The sequence below is a fragment of the Caloenas nicobarica genome, chromosome 3 (genome assembly GCF_036013445.1).
Source record: "Caloenas nicobarica isolate bCalNic1 chromosome 3, bCalNic1.hap1, whole genome shotgun sequence".
In the NCBI taxonomy this organism is placed as follows: Eukaryota; Metazoa; Chordata; class Aves; order Columbiformes; family Columbidae; genus Caloenas; species Caloenas nicobarica.
Window position 1 is genome coordinate 891,148 of NC_088247.1, and position 16,628 is coordinate 907,775.

General features: G+C 55.4%; 1 protein-coding gene across 13 annotated transcripts in view; it reads left to right on the plus strand.

The window, feature by feature from the left end:
• Positions 1-16,628, plus strand: part of DTNB (dystrobrevin beta) — a 181,716-nt gene that overhangs the window by 146,936 nt on the left and 18,152 nt on the right. The window lies entirely within an intron of this gene.

The window sequence follows — 16,628 nt, forward strand, 5'->3', positions numbered from 1 at the left end:
GGCTCCGGCTCTGCTGTGTGACGGTGCTCTAGGAAGGGATCTGGTGTTATTTCCTGGCTTTCCCCTCACACTGTTGCATTTCCCTCTTGGAACTTGAGTTTCTTGCCCAAAAGTCCCGATGTCCGTCCCGGAGACCCGTCCGAGCAGGTCGCAGGCTCCTGAAGGTGAGTGCCCGTTTGACCGGCTGCTCCGACGTCCTTTCTGTCATGGGACATTTCACCTGGTTAATCCAGGTTTTGAATGCGGTAAAATTCCGTTCTGTATTAAATTGTTGAGCCAGAAATGTCTGTAATGTTACTGTGAAAACGTGATGGCACCAAGGAGCCGTTGGTTCGCATTGCAGGTTGTCCCACTGCTGCATCTCACGTTGCTGAAAAGCGTTGTCTCCATCCCGGGATGTCTGGGTCTGGCTTCAGCTGCTCTTGATTTTACTTTTCCTTGTAGCTTAAACATCTCTGCTATTCTGGACTTTCATCCTCTGAATGTACCTACCTGCCTAACATCGGCTCTTCATTATCTTTTGGATAACCTAAGATGGTAGGTGTCTCCTGGTCTTTTCAAATCTTATAACTAATGCCTCTGTTTGGCTTTTTTCCTTGTGAGCAACGTCTCCTCCTCTCTCCCTGTTTCACAATGTGGTCTGGAAAAGGATTTTGCTCAGCTGTCCCGGTATCATCGCCATTAGCACCATCAGTACTTATCGACTCCTCTTTTGCCACAGCAGCCAACTGAAAGGTCCTGTTAATGGTCATCAGCTACAATCCTTTAATTTTTTGTTATTATTATCTCCTATCAGCTTTTCCTATTGTTTTGCCTGGTTTTAACCTTAGGCTAGCTGGTCTTAGCCACCCAAACATTCTGCTTTTTCTTTTTAATATGACCCAGGAAAATGCTGAATACCATGGATTTCCCTGTTGCTTCAAGCTTTATGGAAAATGGATATCAATACGCCAAAAACCAATTTGAGCCACTCTTCAGGGACTCTTAGGTGTAAGTTATCCATCCTGCTGCCTTTAAAAATAAATATCTTCAGAGAACAGTGTGCTGAATGCTGAAATACTGTGCTATAATCGAGTCCAAATCTGGTCCCAGAACAATGATGGGTTTCCCCAGCATCAATTATTTCATCTTTGTTCACCATCCTCAAGTCCAATGATAATCGCATGTTGGGTATGGTGCACTTTGTAGAAGAAAACTGTCATTTCTGACCTTTCTGAACACTAGCAGGGCTCCTAGGGGAACTCTTGTACATCCGTCTTGAGTTTAAATCCTGCAAAATTGCACAACCTTGCTTCTGGGCTTTGCGAGTAGGTGCTAAAGGAGAGCTGGACCTGCCCCCTTGTTCGCTGTGACGCTTAATTCCATTAGTGCTCTTAGTCCGGATCGGTGATCTCACGGATCCATTGCATTCGAGAGCCTGGAGTTCTGGGTTAACGATAAAACTAAAGGAAAAATATTTAAGATGTGCCACCACCCACATCTTTTTCTCTTTACATTCTTCACCTTTCCTAAAGAGGAAAAGGCTGGGTTTTAAGACGCCAAGCACACACATTCTCTGTGATCACAGTTGCAGCACCATCGGTTTCTACCGTCTTGTTAACCATGATTTCTGCAGGTTTTTGCTCCTTTGGACTCCTACTTTTGGATGCCTAAGGGACTTTTTATGTTTTTATATGTGACTTCGCACAACAATGTTGTCCTTAGGTACCAATAATATTTTTGCTTCTGCTAAGGTGAAAACCAGAGTTTGTGTGTCCCCCTGTTTTCTCCTTTTCCATTCAAATTCCCCTTTCTGGAGCAGGGCCCACGGGACCGCGGGCGTTGCTCTGCGGGTTTGTGGGTGCTGGGAGGGAGGTGAGGATGGATTTATGGCAATACCTTCAACCTGTGCCCTGGGGCTGCTTGCGTGACTACGCTGGCCTGCTCACTAGTACTTAGCGTGGCATTAGTAACCAGTAACTGGTACTTGCCTGGTAACCAGTCGCTAATCCCAGTCCCGTGGGCGTCAGAAACCCTTCTCCGGGGTGCGTGAGCGTCCCCCACACCATTGCTTTCATGTGCAATATGCTGCTCTGCCTCTGTATTAATGATTCATCCCAACCTTTATGTCATCAGGAAGTTTCATTAGAGTGCAGTTATTTCTGTGCATGTAATTAGAATATTAAATAGACAGATCCCTGAGGAATTCCTGCTGTATCCTCCAGCCTGCAGGTTGTCTTTCAGCACAACCCATTTGCTTCTCGCTTTCACGGCGATGCGGAGCCACAAATCACAGCCGTGCCTTGCCGGGTCACCTGTGCTGACAACTCTTTTGGAGAACAACCCCAAATACCAGGTTTATCTCCTGCAGTTATTGCCTGGCGCCTGGGGCAGATTCCTCGGTAGCTCATTTTCTGAGCATCATCTAACGACTCTGTGTTCTGGCACGAAGATTTCACGCTCCTGCCTCATGGTCACAAGTCGACAATCCATCTTTTCAGCCCCTCACACGCCCGTGTCCCGTATCTGTCTCTTTGTTGTGTCTTTGGCAATGGTTATCACATCGGGCTAACCAGAACGCCGTCATCCTTTGGATGCAGCGTCTGAGCGGATGCTTCTACGCGCATGGCTTTTTGTCCAGTGCGGCCGCCAGACGCTGCAAGCTTGGGGAGATTGTTTTCTGGGCTGTGAAAGGGGAACACAGCTCGTCCGGGATTACCGAGGTACCTCTTTGTTGTCGGGAGCTGTCATGCGTCTGACAGAGCTGTGGTTCCTGTCCAACTTCCTCGCGAGCCGCATGCCCTCGCCTGCTCAGCAGCTCGTGTGCAGACTTGTTTACGTACCGTCTGTTTAGCGTCGTGCTCTTATTACCAAGGAAGAATTCCAACGGTGACTTTAAAAGCTGGATCTGTTGAGAAACCCACTGGTTCTGGTTCTTATCCCATAAGCTTCCATCATCATAGTACCTGTGTCCTGCCCAAGAACCACCACAAGCAAGACTTTTCTCTCCTTAAGAGCAGTTCTGCTTGCGCGGAGGGAGAAGGAACTTGATCTTGGGCGGTAAGATGTCGGAGATGAGGTTTTTCTACAATACCCTGATTGTTGCAGCCTCTGGATGTGTTCCTCCTGCTGCTCAGCCCTGACTCGGGGGCTCGGAGCTGGTCCAGGACCACGAATCCCAAGAGGCGCTTGGATGAGGCTGCGTGTTGGTGGAGCGGTTGGGGTGCAGGGCCCGAGCTCCCAACAGCACCCACCAGCTCCCGGGACAGGGGCTTGGGGCTTTCTGGGGGTGACGGCTTCTCCCCCGCGTCTGAACGGCGCTGCCGGGGCCGTTCTCATTACACCGCTGCCGTGGGACATCAGACGTTTCAGATCGCCTGTGTACGCCGGGCCGTGCAGATCTGCCTCAGCCTGGGTGAACTTTTCCGGCCGTTTTTTAATGGTGGGGAAATTGGACCCGAGGCACTTCATGTGTCCCCTTGTACCGTCTGCGGAGCAGAGAAATCCCGACCCACCAGGGCAGCTGGCGGCTCCGGTGGTCAGGTCCTTGAAGTCTGTGTATTCATAGGTTCTGGATGCTCCCAGGATCCCGACATTTGGCTCTGACCCCACACAGACCCCCCGGGCTGGGCCGGGGGCTCCTCCAGCTCCGCTCTCCGGCCACCTTAGCGACACTGATGACTTATCGGGATAAAAGCGCCAGCTGAGAAGCCCGAAAACAAAACTCGGGTAATTTTGAAAGATAACACTGGCTTTTAGCCCTTGTAACGCAAGTCGGCGAGGGAATCGGGTGGGAATCGAAACCGCGGGAGTGCTGGGAACAGCTGGGCGCGGGGGGCGGGCGGGACGCGGGAGGCAGCGATGTGGGCCGTGGGGAGCGGGGACGGCAGCCCCGCGGGGGCCCCGCTGGAAGGGGCGGCAGCACATGCCCCAGCGCGGGGAAATGCCGAATGAAAGCAAAAATGTCAGGCTTTGAAAGGAGCTCGGGAAAAGGAGGCGTTCTGTGTGGTAACCAAGATTTTATTGTTTCCTGATCCCTGCTCTGTGTCCCACAGCTGGGGGGGAGCGAGAGGAATGACAACAAACAACGTTGCATGAATGGAGGAGTTCAGACAGCATCGGGGGACGGGGCAGCCGCGGTTCCGCGGGGCCGGGCGCTGCGGCCGCGCTCTCAGCACCCCAAGGCCTTTTTATTTCAGAAAGAGCCAAGTGACAGCAAGGAGCAGAGGGGGCATTCTCAGGATGGCAACTGCCGCGAAACAGGCAGGAGCTGCCCGTGCCGATCACGTCTTCTGCTTTATTGCACCCATAAAAGAAGGATTGGGTTGCTCGGTGGTAGCTGCTGGAAAACATGGCTTCTTCTAGATGGGGCCAATGGAGAAGTGGAGCTTTCTCTTCTTCCTCCTCCTTTTGCCTGTCATAATTCGGGGAGAATCATCCGCACGGCTCTTCTCCTTTATGAGATGCAGTGTTTAATGCCGCAAGGAGTGTGCGTGGCTCTGCTGCGTGACTCGCCCGGCCTCATGGGCAGGGGAGGCAGGGGAGGCAGAAGGCAGGGGAGGCAGGAGGCAGGGGAGGCAGAAGGCAGGGGAGGCAGGGGAGGCAGGAGGCAGGGGAGGCAGGCAGAAGGCAGGGGAGGCAGAAGGCAGGGGAAGCAGAAGGCAGGGGAGGCAGAAGGCAGGGGAGGCAGGGGAGGCAGGGGAGGCAGAAGGCAGGGCTGCCTGCATGACCGTCACATCCAGCAGTGCCATGAAGCAGCTCCTCACCTTCCATGGGGTTTGAAAATACCTGAAAACACTCACTTGCCGTTAGCAGTGGCAGCGAAACTGCATAAAAGACCTATCCCGAAGGCACGGGTTACCTGTGCGTTAGGATTAAAGCTGAAAAAGCAAGTTGTGAAAAGAGCTGAGTAATAGCAGGCAGCTGCCAGGGCGGCGGTGGGAATAACGCTGCGGCGAGATCTCTCCCGCTTGGCAGGAGGATGCGCCGAGTCCTGCCCGGTGCCGCGGGAGCCGCGGCTCTGCCAGGCCTGCCTGGACCCAGGCGTTTGCCATGGGCCCTCTGCTGAAGCGGTTTTAATTTAGCACTGACGAGTGTATTAATAGCTGTGCTGCAGCCCGGCAGTCTCGGCCGGGGCTGTGGGGGTTTCGCAGCCTGGCTGCAGCTCCCGGCCCGCTGCACGGCTCGCCAGGGCTGCAGCTGCGGCAGGAGGGGAGAGACGCCTTCTTCCCAAGCAGAGGAGCTGTTAATTAACCCTGTGATTCAAACCCGAAGGCTGCTCCGTGCGCGGCCTGGCCCCCTCTCCTTCCCCCTGCGTGCCCCCCGGCGCACTCGGCCTCGCCGCGCGTCGCCTGCCTCACAGCCCACGCCGTATCGCCGCCCGGTTTGGTGTGTCTAATCTAATTATGTGATTTTGAACAATTAAACACAAACCCTTCAGTGCGACGGGCAATGTGCTGTCTCGTAATCCCGTCGCCTCAGCCTGGCCCCTGCTCCGCACCGCCGGGTTAGTCGGCATCGCCGTGTCGGCATCGCCGGGTCGGCGTCGCGGGGATGGCAGAGGAGCAGCCTGCGCCGGGAGGTGGTGGTTGTACATTGGTAATGCATTCCCCGCGCCAGCCCCCGTGTATAAATCCACGTTTATTTTCTATAGGTGGGTGCAGGCGCACGGGCGGGTGCCGGGTGCCAGCAGCGCCCCGACCGTGCCGAGCGGGTTTCTGGCGCCGTGTTTCGGAGCAGCGTGTGCGATGGGGAGCGCGGTGCGTTCACAGGGGCCGCAGCGGGATGGAGGGACCTCGTCCCGGCTGCTCCCGGCTGCCACCCCGTGCTGGGGAGACTGGGGGGACCTGGGGACCAGGGGGACGTTGGGGAGCCGGGGCCGGGGGACGTGGGCATCGTGTCTCTCTCCCTCTGCTGCCACGCAAACAGCCCTGCGTTGCGTTTTAGTCAGGGGATTTTATTAACGCTTCAGAAAGGTCGTTAGCCTACCCGACTAATAAGCCTTCCATGTATTCCCTGACGTGGTTGTTCTGGAGAAGGGCAGCGCGAAGCCTGTCGGAGCCGAGCGCCCTGGCTGATGTGCCACAGAGGACAGTAAAATTCAATTTTCCTACAAGAATAAGGTTAACGGGACCGATTGGTGGGGGCTCTGATTTAGTTACCTTTTTTTCTGGTTTAAATATTTTCATCAAAGAGTATTTGCGGGGCGGGGGGTGAATTATTTTTAGCACACGCTTCAGTCAAGCTGGAATTATTCAGGCAGAGGCAGCGATACTTTCATTTGCAGCACACGGAAAGGATTTTTTTCTCCTCCGTTTCTGGTTAACATCAGTTATTTTTAAATTACTAGTAAAAAGGAAAACTGCAAATGGTGATATAGACCCAAACTCATGAGAAATACCTTGCAGGGAAGCGGCAGCCCCCGGGGCCGTGGTCGCAGTGTTCGACGGCACAGGGGCTGCGGTGCAGGAGCGGGGGGACGGGCGACAGCTCCGGCTGCGTCCCAGGAAAATGGGGTTTGGTACCCGGAGCTGCAGCAGTCGCTGTGCTCGTCCGTTGCCGACCTGGTCCCCCTGCCAAAGCTGCAACGACAAGACCAAACGGTCTCACCCCGAACCGGCTCAGCAGCATTCCAGTATTTATCACAGGTTAAAGCAATTCGAATAAATGTGTAATAGGAAAAGGCAGCAACAGGAGCATCCCCCTCTGCTCGTCTCCTTGCAGCCCCGCTCCAGAGCAAACTCTGGTTTCACCCCATGGAGCTGGAGCCGCGTCGGCTACATGAGCCTCATGCAAAGCAGCTATAAATTTGGTTGGGCAAGTTTTCTCCAAGATCAGTCGTCAAGGGTTTTCGGTTAAAATAGAAAGATGTGTAAATTGAAATTCCTCTGTAGTTCATTGTTTCTGTCCTGAATTAATTACTATTCAGCCTTCCTGCAAGGGACTTGGATTCGCTCTTGACATCAAGCAGGAGGAGATCGCTGGGGCTTTGGAGAAGGGGATGAGAATTCAAAATTATCCTGAAAAATTGCGGGAATATTTGGAGGAAAAAAATAATTTGGATTTCAGTATGTAGGAAGGAACGTTTGCAGTATGTGTGCAGGAAAATCAGCTGAGTGAATATGAAATGCAGAGCAAGGCTGGCTGTTCTGCAGGGAAGCACCTGGGGCCGTGGTGGATCATGAGCCAATGCACTCATGGTATTCAAAAAAAAAAAAAAAGAAAAACTAGAGATCACAGAATCATAGAATCGTTTTGGTTGGAAAAGCCCCTCAAGATCATGGAGTCCAACCGTTCCCCAGCCCTGCACTGCCCCATGTCCTGAGAACCTCATGTCCGTCTGTCCAACCCCTCCAGGGATGGCGACTCCAGCACTGCCCTGGGCAGCCTGTTCCAATGCCCCACAGCCCTTTGGGGAAGAAATTGTTCCCACATCCAACCTCAACCTCCCCTGGCGCAACTTTGGGGTTCACGAGCCCCCCAGACCAGCCCCCCGCCCGCTGCCCCTCGCTGTGGTCCCCCCTGGGGCGGGAGGTCGATCTGTTCCACACGAAGCTGCGGCAGGTCCCGAGGAGGCCGGCGAAGCAGCTCGTCCCGGCCCACCCGCTGGGTCACCCGGCAAGGCCCGGCTTTGTTAATCTGGAGACGAGGGGCCGGCGTGCGGGGCTGGAGGGCTCCGGGCACGGAAGAGGTCACGGCACAAGGAGGGCAGAGCTGCCGTCCTGCCCCGCGGGGCTGGGCCGGGCCGCGGGCTCCGCTTGCTGGAAACTTCGCTTAGGCGTTTCATTTAGACTCTAGGAAAATCTGAATGAAGAGGTTTTTGAAAGCGGGTCGGATAAACATCTGTCGGGAGGGGATTATGAGGAGCGGATCCAGCTGTGGTGCACAGGGGTGGACGAGGTGTTTTCTTACAGCTGCGTTTTCCTGGGATTCTCTTGATTTCTGTGTCAGCGAATAACGGCATTTCCCTGCAGCCCACCCTTCGTCAACAGCGGCTTGCATAACTCCTGACCGCAGAAAAAGCACCTGAAATTGCAGCAAACACAGGTTATTTTCATTACTTCAGTGCTAATAGTCGCGAGATTTCCTGCAGCTGTCCAGCGCGTTGGTTGTAGGAGCCGCGGACGGCAGAGGTGCTCCAGCTGCACGCTGGGTACGTCCATGCGCACGAGGCGCTCGCCCTTGCTGCAGCAAAGGGGACAGGCAGGACGTCCAAGTGTGCGTGCAAACTGCCAAAAAATAGGGAAAATTATGCCAACGAGCAGTCAGGATGGAGGAGGAGGTGCGCGGCACGGGCAGGGTTTGGGCAACACCTCGTTCTCAAGGCCAAACTCAAACCACCTCGCATGGGACGTGCCCGTCGTGGTGCATTTTTTTACATTCGTCGTTTGCCTGATGTGTGCAGAGTGCGCTTTTTTGCTGCGGCCGCTGCCTACTGCTTGCTTATTTCATCAAAGTCACACGTTACTACATCAAACGCCTTATGAAGGATATTACTTCTCCATAATTATCCTCATCAATAAAACTCGTAATCTTCTCAAGGAAGGAAATCAAGTGTTATTTGTCAAGGCCTGTTTTCAGCAAAACCAACTTGTCCGACATCTGCCATTTCTCTGTCATTTACTCCTCGTTGTTAAGAGCTTCTGGGCGTGTTGGCTGGTTGGAGCGGTCGCTGGCCGGGGATCGCTGTCTGCCCAACCTGCCGCCGTGCGCCCCGGCGTTCTGCTCGGTAAAACATGTGCGCCCTCCAGCACTCCTAAATTTCCCCAATATTTCAGGAAGTTTCTAAACAGGATTAACCTCAGCACAAGGAGCGTCCCGGCTCGTTGTTCTTCAGGCTCCTCGATGCTGTTTCTCAACTTGGCTCAGCCCCAAAGCACGCGGAGGAATGCGAGGGCACGGCGGCTTCGGGGCTGTGTATACGCGTGAAATTTTAAACACAAATGCTGTAGGCTAGACAGATGACCTACACATCCGTGGAAAGAATAACTTCATTTCCTACTTGACAGGTTTTTTGGTGAAATATGCAGCGTCGGCTCCAAGGGGCTCGGTTTGGTGCGCCCCCCCAGGCCTCGGCATGGGGAGAACACCTGGGCGAGAGCCGTTTGATCCCGAGAAAGCCCCTGCACGTGGGGAAGGGCTCCCGTTCCTTCCAGAGAACAGGCTGAAAGCTCTGGAGCCCGTGATAGCTGGCGCGAGGCTCCAGAGCCATCCCATCGCTGTCAGGTGAAGCCAGCGGAGAGCGCGGTGAGCGGGAAGTAGACACTGAATGTGCACGGTGTGCAGATGAGAAGCCCGTTGCCATTTCACTTCCTAACTCAGACCCTGCTTTTTCTGGGAGGCCGTTTGACATCCTCGGACTCGCTTTGTCTCCTGCAGCAGGGATGCAGAACAAAAAGTGGGAGTTGTAGCCCATGTGTTCATATTCTGGGTTTTGTTCTGCTTCTGCTGTGTTTTCTGGAGTTTGTTATTTGAGACATGATGAGATGTTTTCTTGTCTAAATAATTTCTCTGAAAACTGTTAGCTCTTTGGGTGTAGATATATACAAGATCCCTTTTATTCTAATCTATTCATAGGCACATGCTACATAACAAAATGCATTAAAATCAACGTCTATTTCTTGCAAAGCAGGATTTCTTAGTTTCTCAGTAAACATCTGTAGAGATGTGGGGCCTTCTGCGGGTCTTTAGCTCGTCTTTAAACATGAAGCAGGACTGCTGCTGGCACTAGATCAAGTTAGGTCTGGCTTCACGTAGGCAAAGCTTTGAAATCCACTGAGGATGGAGGTCCCGTACGTCTGTGCTGACTCCCCGTGGAGAAGTTTTTCCCAGTGTCTGTGTCCTACAAAACCCTCTGGTCAGGGTGACGTGTGAGCTGGTTGTGTTCAGCCTGGAGAAGAGGAGCAAAAAGGATATCCAACTGTAATTTGTCTCCTGATGGGTGACCAAGGGAAAAGCAGAGCCAGAGTCTTCTCGGCGGTGCCCAGAGAAAGCAAGAGGCGGCGGTCACCCCTTGGCTGGGGGCGGGAGGGAACTCCCGTGAGAGCGGTTCAAGGCTGCAACAGGCTGCCCTGGGCGCTGGTGGGATCTCCCTTTCAGCGGATTCTCAAAGATGAAGACTGAGCAACACTTTGAAGTTGACCTCGCTCGGTACAGGAGGTTGGACCGGACACCCCCTGAGGCTCCTTTCCAATGCTTCTGTCATCCCGTTCTCCTTTAAAACTCTCCTCTGTCGTGGTGCTGGCAGAAAATCTGACGGCGGGTCACCAGAGAGGTGGGGGAGCTCCAGTTAAGCTGCTGGGACAAGGGAGGTGGTGATGCAGCAGTGTTTTGGGTACCTGCTCCAAGCTGGCACTGCCTCCTGTGCCTGCCCTGGACTGGTTTTGGTGCACAGACCAGAGCTCTGCCTCTTTTCTTCAGGAAATGTTAAGGGCTTTTTAGGTTAAACCTCACAACTCTTGTATACAAGACTTGATAAGCTGGGGCAAATAAATCGAAGTCAGCTCACAAACATTTCAGGAGCTGGGTCAGAGGTTTCCTCCGTTGTTTCTCTAGATTGAAATCCATCTTCTGTGTCCTCCCTGGTGCGGTTTCTAGCAGCACATGCAATGAGTCAGTAACTCCCGGGATGTTCTGAGGCTGCACCTCCCGCAGAGTCGGAGAGGAGTTTACAAACGCATTCAGATCCACCTCTGCTCTGTTTACAAGCGGCATCCCGGAGTTTCCCGTCCCGTGGGCTCTGCGGCGGTGGCCGTGGAGCAGCAGAGCCGAGCGCGGCTCCTCGGTGCACCGGTGCCTTTACCGGCAAAGCCGCAGAAGCACTTGCCTGTGCTGGGAGAGGAGATGCTGGAACAAGAGCCCTGACACAGGGTCACTTCAGCAGCCTGAGAAACCACAGGGAGAGCCTCAGCTCCGCTATTTGTCAGACCTTGCACCATTCCTTCCATCACCCTCTTTGCCTTCAACCATTGGAGAAAAGAATCACAGAAGCATTTTGGTTAGAAGAGACCTCAGGCTCATCCAACCGTTCCCCACCCCGGCACTGCCCCGTGTCCCTGAGAGCCTCACGTCCGTCTGTCCAACCCCTCCAGGGATGGTGACTCCAGCACTGCCCTGGGCAGCCTGTTCCAATGCCCCACAGCCCTTTGGGGAAGAAATTGTTCCCAGATCCAACCTCAACCTCCCCTGGCGCAACTTGAGGCCGTTTCCTCTGCTCCTGGCGCTTGTTCCTGGGGAGCAGAGCCCGACCCCCCTGGCTCCAAGCTCCTTTCAGGCAGGTCAGAGATCAGAAGGTCTCCCCTCAGCTCCTGTTCTCCAGCTGAACCCCCAGCTCCCAGGAAGGAAGGAAGGAAGGAAGCTTGTGAGGGTGATTTTTTGACGCCTTCCGATTCAGCTCCGGGAGCCGTTCCTGACCGTGCCCGTTAGTGTCCGTGAGCTGTCTCGGGACTGTCCTGGTTCACGTCCCACGGCTGCAGAGGCTCAGCTGCACTGCCGGGCCCTCCCGCGGCCTCAGCCCCGCGCGGCAGCGCCAGCGGTGCGAGGGGGCTGTTGTTGGTCGTGGGGGCTGTTGTTGGTCATGGGAGTTGCCGTTGGTCTGTGGGGGCTGCTGTTGGTTTGTGGGGGCTGCTGTTGGTCATGGGAGTTGCCATTGGTCATGGGGGCTGCTGTTGGCCATGGGAGTTGCCGTTGGTCATGGGGGCTGCTGTTGGTCATGGGAGTTGCCGTTGGTCTGTGGGGGCTGCTGTTGGCCGTGGGAGTTGCCATTGGTCATGGGGGCTGCTGTTGGTCATGGGAGTTGCCGTTGGTCTGTGGGGGCTGCTGTTGGTTTGTGGGGGCTGCTGTTGGCCGTGGGAGTTGCCATTGGTCATGGGGGCTGCTGTTGGTCATGGGAGTTGCCGTTGGTCTGTGGGGGCTGCTGTTGGTCATGCGAGTTGCCGTTGGTCTGTGGGGGCTGCTGTTGGCCATGGGAGTTGCCGTTGGTCTGTGGGGGCTGCTGTTGGCCCGTGGCGGCTGCCGTTTGTGGGGGGGCTGCCATGGCCGGCTGGGCTCCCCGCTGCTCCCTCCACCTCCGCGCCAGGTGTCTGTCACGCTTGCTCGGTCCTTGAAGTGCTTTCTAGGACAGGGCTGGTTTCCGGCTGTGCAGGGCCAGCCCAGCTGTGGGTGCGGCTCGGTGTCACCATCCGTGTCCTCGGCTCTCACCCGTGTCCCCTCGGGGTCACCCCTGGGCTCCTCCTGCCTGAGATGCCGTTGGGGTCCCAGAGGGGCCGAGGGGCACGGGCCGTTCTAACGGCTGGAAATGGAAATGCCAGCTCACACACTCTTATTTCTGCTTTCTGTAGGTGTGCACCTCACAGTCTCAGGTCATGCAGCATTTTCCATGTGCATCGTTTTTCCACAGGACTCATCATTCAGTGCAGAGCATGTTAAGACTACATGCCCTATGTAAAGTACGAGAAGAGACATCAATATGTAAAATATATTTATTTTATTTTGCTATATTTTATTTTAACTTTATAATTTTTTTAAATTTTATCTGGAATTAGAGAAAAACAGAAATTACCAAGTGCTAGAGAACCATGTGCAGCCCTGACCCTGGCAAGTGCCTGTTCCCTGTCCTGCGGGTGTTTGTTGATGCCTATCCCTGCACTGGGAGCAGCTCCAGCCCCTGCAGACAACAGCATTTTTTGCTTCAGCGTTACCTGCAGAGTCTGTTCAGAAGGTCCCGCCCAAGCTGTGTGCAGCAGCGAACACCCCACACATACCCTGAGCTTGCTGCTGAGGTTGAATCGACATTTTTTGGCTTGCAGTTTGGTGAATGCATGGTTACAGCTTTGCTGTGGACTCAGTGCTTGTTTCTTCCTCCCCAAAGCCCCTGTCCGTCGTGTCTGCGATGCTGGGGCTGCTCCTGGGGTCTCAGTTCTGCAGTGAGGGTTCCTGCTTCTCCCCACGCCTTTGGTGCCCGGTTTGTTGGGCCGGGGAAAGCTCCAGCAATGCTCCGGCTGCGTCGGTTCTGCCATGAGCACAAAGGAATCGGCATCCCCAGGGATTCTCTGTTCTCCGTTCAGCCCAGAGGGACTGGTCCAGGTCTCCTGACGCATCTGAGACCTGGTCAGGTGTCATCTCCATGCATGAACATCACCATACAATAGGGACTGTGGCCTCAGATCTCCCAAGGAATCGTCCATGATCAACCAGATTCTTTCCTCCTGGAGACGTGAAGGCGGAGGGTTTGCAGCAGCCCCTGCCAGCTCGCCCGAGCCCCTGGCATTTCCCGCCCAGCTGCCACATGAGAAAGTTTGGTGTCGGTGCTGGCCGGGAGCTTCATCCATCGTCCCATCACTGAGACGGGTCTCCTTGGCCAGGAGCTCCAGCCCAGGTCACCCCAGGAGCTTTGCTTGCTCTGCTTTTCCAGTTCTCTCCCGCATCCCACTGGTGGGGAGAGCACGAGCGGCTGGTGGGGGCTCGGTCACTGCCTGGGACCAGCCCACCAGTGCTGTTACTGGGGTCAGTGTGGTCCCAGTGCAGTGGAGCCCATGGAGTCCCAGTGGAGGTACTGGTGCCCATGGGGTCCCAGTGCAGCTACTGGTGCCCATGGGGTCCCAGTGAAGATACTGGTGCCCATGGGGTCCCAGTGCAGTAACTGGAGCCCATGGGGTCCCAGTGCAGCTCTGGGAGCACCAGTGGCCGCGGAGCTGTCACCCTGCGGTCCCCAGCAGCAGCCCCACTCCCAGCTGGCGCTGGGGACAGACCAGATGTGTTTCTTGTGATTTTCAAGACTTCGCTGAACCGAAACCTCTCAGATCCTCCTGCACAGCCGGCGCCGCAGGGCTCGGTGTGTGAGCGCGGGGGGACACCCAGCTCTGCCCAGAGCTGCTGTGTTGGGACACGCCGCCGTATCGGGACGTGTCGCTGTGTGTGCTCTCGCGAGCTGTTCCCCACATCCCGACGGTTCCCAGGAGCCGGGTGATCGCGGGGCCGGGGGACGTTCCCAGCCCCTGGGTGGCTGCCGTATGCAAATCGCCGTGGCCCATCTGCCTGGCCGGGGGTTAAAAAAAAATAAATTCAAGTGCTTGGGCACTTACTCTAAGAATACAGATGGAGACAGCGTGTCTCAAAGATAAACGATGGTGAAAAAGAGGTTTCCCTCCCGAAGGCTCCGTGTGCGCGGGGCTGTCCGGGCGCTGTCGCTGCCAGCGTGGGCGTTTCTGGGGGTCAGGGTCTCCCCATGGCCCAAGGAACCAGCACATCTGCAAAAACCAGCACGGGCCAGATGTGGAGATGGGTGGGATGGGTCGAGTTTGCCACGCAGGATGAAATCTGTCCCCTCACAGCACGGGCAAGTGTGTTTTGGAGAGAGGAGGTCGGCAGGGAGGCCCTACCCCATTAACTGAGCTCTTGCTTTTCCAGGTAACAAACTCTCTTGGTGGCTTTTTGTTTGCAATCCCTCTCACACCCGCCACCGTCAGTGGGTCTCGGGTGCGAGGTGCAGCCTGGGGAATGGACTTCGAAACAGAAACCCCTCCGGCCCCTGTGGCTGCCTCCTGGGGACGGGAGCTCCGGCTCATCGGCCTCGGCGTGGCCGCTGCCGCTGGGTTTCCTCCTGGTTTTCGCTCTGGGTTTACACGTGGGCTGTTTTCCCTTGTCTCAGCAGCTGATGCTCTGTCTGGGAGGAGGGAGGGATGAGCCGGTTCCCCAAACCAAAGCCACGGGATGGGTGATCGCTGCCACTTTCGCCGCGTCTCACGGGCTGGGCTGGGAGTGCCGGGCAGCGGGCAGGCAGCTTGTGACACAACTTTATGCAAATTCAGGCACTCCTGCCTGTTTCTGTGCACTTTCAGGACGTTTTTAAAGGGTTTGTTTGAGGTTTCGGTGCAGGGCAGTGAAGTTGCTGGTGTTGCATGTGCATTTTCTAATGATTTTACCTTCGGCAGATGTCATCTCCCTCCCACAGCCCTCTCCTCTGCAGACACCCATGTCACAAGGACATTTTACTCACTTCTTTTAGTCCCCATATCACTAATGCAGTTTCAAAATGACAATTTTACACATGACTAGGTTTTCATGTTAATACAAATATCAGCTTTGGGCTGGCAGGGAGACAGGGATTAGCTGGAGCCGCATGGTCCCCAGGCCACCCCGAGCAGTGTCCCCTGTGAGGGACACGGGACCTTGGAGCCGGGCAGCACCCGATGCGAGAACCGGTGAAACGTGGCAGTGATGGATGCTGGGGAACAGCTGTGCAGGGTGCTGGCGGTGTCACCAATGCACAGGGTGCTGGCGGTGTCACCAATGCACAGGGTGCTGGTGGTGTCACCAATGCAGAGAGTGCTGGCGGTGTCACTGATACATGGGGTGCTGGCGGTGTCACCGATGCACAGGGTGCTGGCGGTGTCACCGATGCACAGGGTGCTGGCGGTGTCACCAATGCAGAGAGTGCTGGCGGTGTCACTGATACATGGGGTGCTGGCGGTGTCACCGATGCACAGAGTGCTGGCGGTGTCACCAATGCAGAGAGTGCTGGCGGTGTCACCGATGCACAGGGTGCTGGCGGTGTCACCGATGCACAGGGTGCTGGCGGTGTCACCAATGCAGAGAGTGCTGGCGGTGTCACCGATGCACAGGGTGCTGGCGGTGTCATTGCGCGCAGTCGCTGCTGCGCCGGCCGGGTTGCCCCGGTAACTGATGCACGTCAAAGGGAGCAAACGATGAACAGGCTTAAAAAAAGCCGAGAAAGCGCATGGCACAAACAAGCCGGTGTTTGCTCAGGGGGCTGCGTGGCTGCAAGGCTCTCGCTGTGCGCTGGGTTACGAGCAGCTCGCCTTTAATCAAGGGCAGCACAGGGACCGTGCTGAAATATAAATACGGTCACAGATCGTAAACCCGTGCCGGCAGAGCAGCCAGAACCGATCCCTGGGACCTCTGCACCGGAGCAAGAGGATCTGGAAGTTGTTGCAACACACGAGTGGCTGCAGAGAACAGATTATTGACAATATGGTGCTGTGCGTGTTCAAAGCACTTGTCAGGATGGCCGGTGCTCCGGGCAGGGGACATCTCTGTCCCCGGCAGCGAGGATGGATGGGGGGACCTGGCCTCTGCCATGAGGAGGGAGGTGGGACCCGAGAGAGGTGGGGACATCTCTGCAAATGTCCTTCAACACCCAGCGTTGCTCGGTGAACGCCTCCCTGCTCTCCTGCTGGCACCACGCGCAGAGCACTTCAGGGAGATGATTTTTTGAAAACACGGAGCCAATAAGTGCATGTCGTAATCTCCTGTATTTATATCCTGTCCCTGCCCATCAGCCTCAGGTTGGGCTCCGGAGCCTTTGCTGGGGCAGCAGCTGCTCTGAAGCCGGGGAGAGTTTTCCCCAAGTGAATATTACAACGGTTTTCTTTGAGCCTTCAAATGCCAGAGAAAAAAATAAATCTAGTCTATTTGTTTGCGATTTGCTATGAAGTTCAGCGGACTCTGAGTAGATGGGCAGCACCTGAAGGACCCTGGGACGTCACTCGCCGTCCGCGGGCTGCAGGGAGCTCCGAGGTTTGCTCCAGGGAGGCACCGGCGCCCGCCGCGCAACGTGCTCGAGAGGCTCCTGGAGCAACACGGTGGAGACAGGGAGGGTTCAGCTGGAAGAAAATTTAAAATTTAAAAAA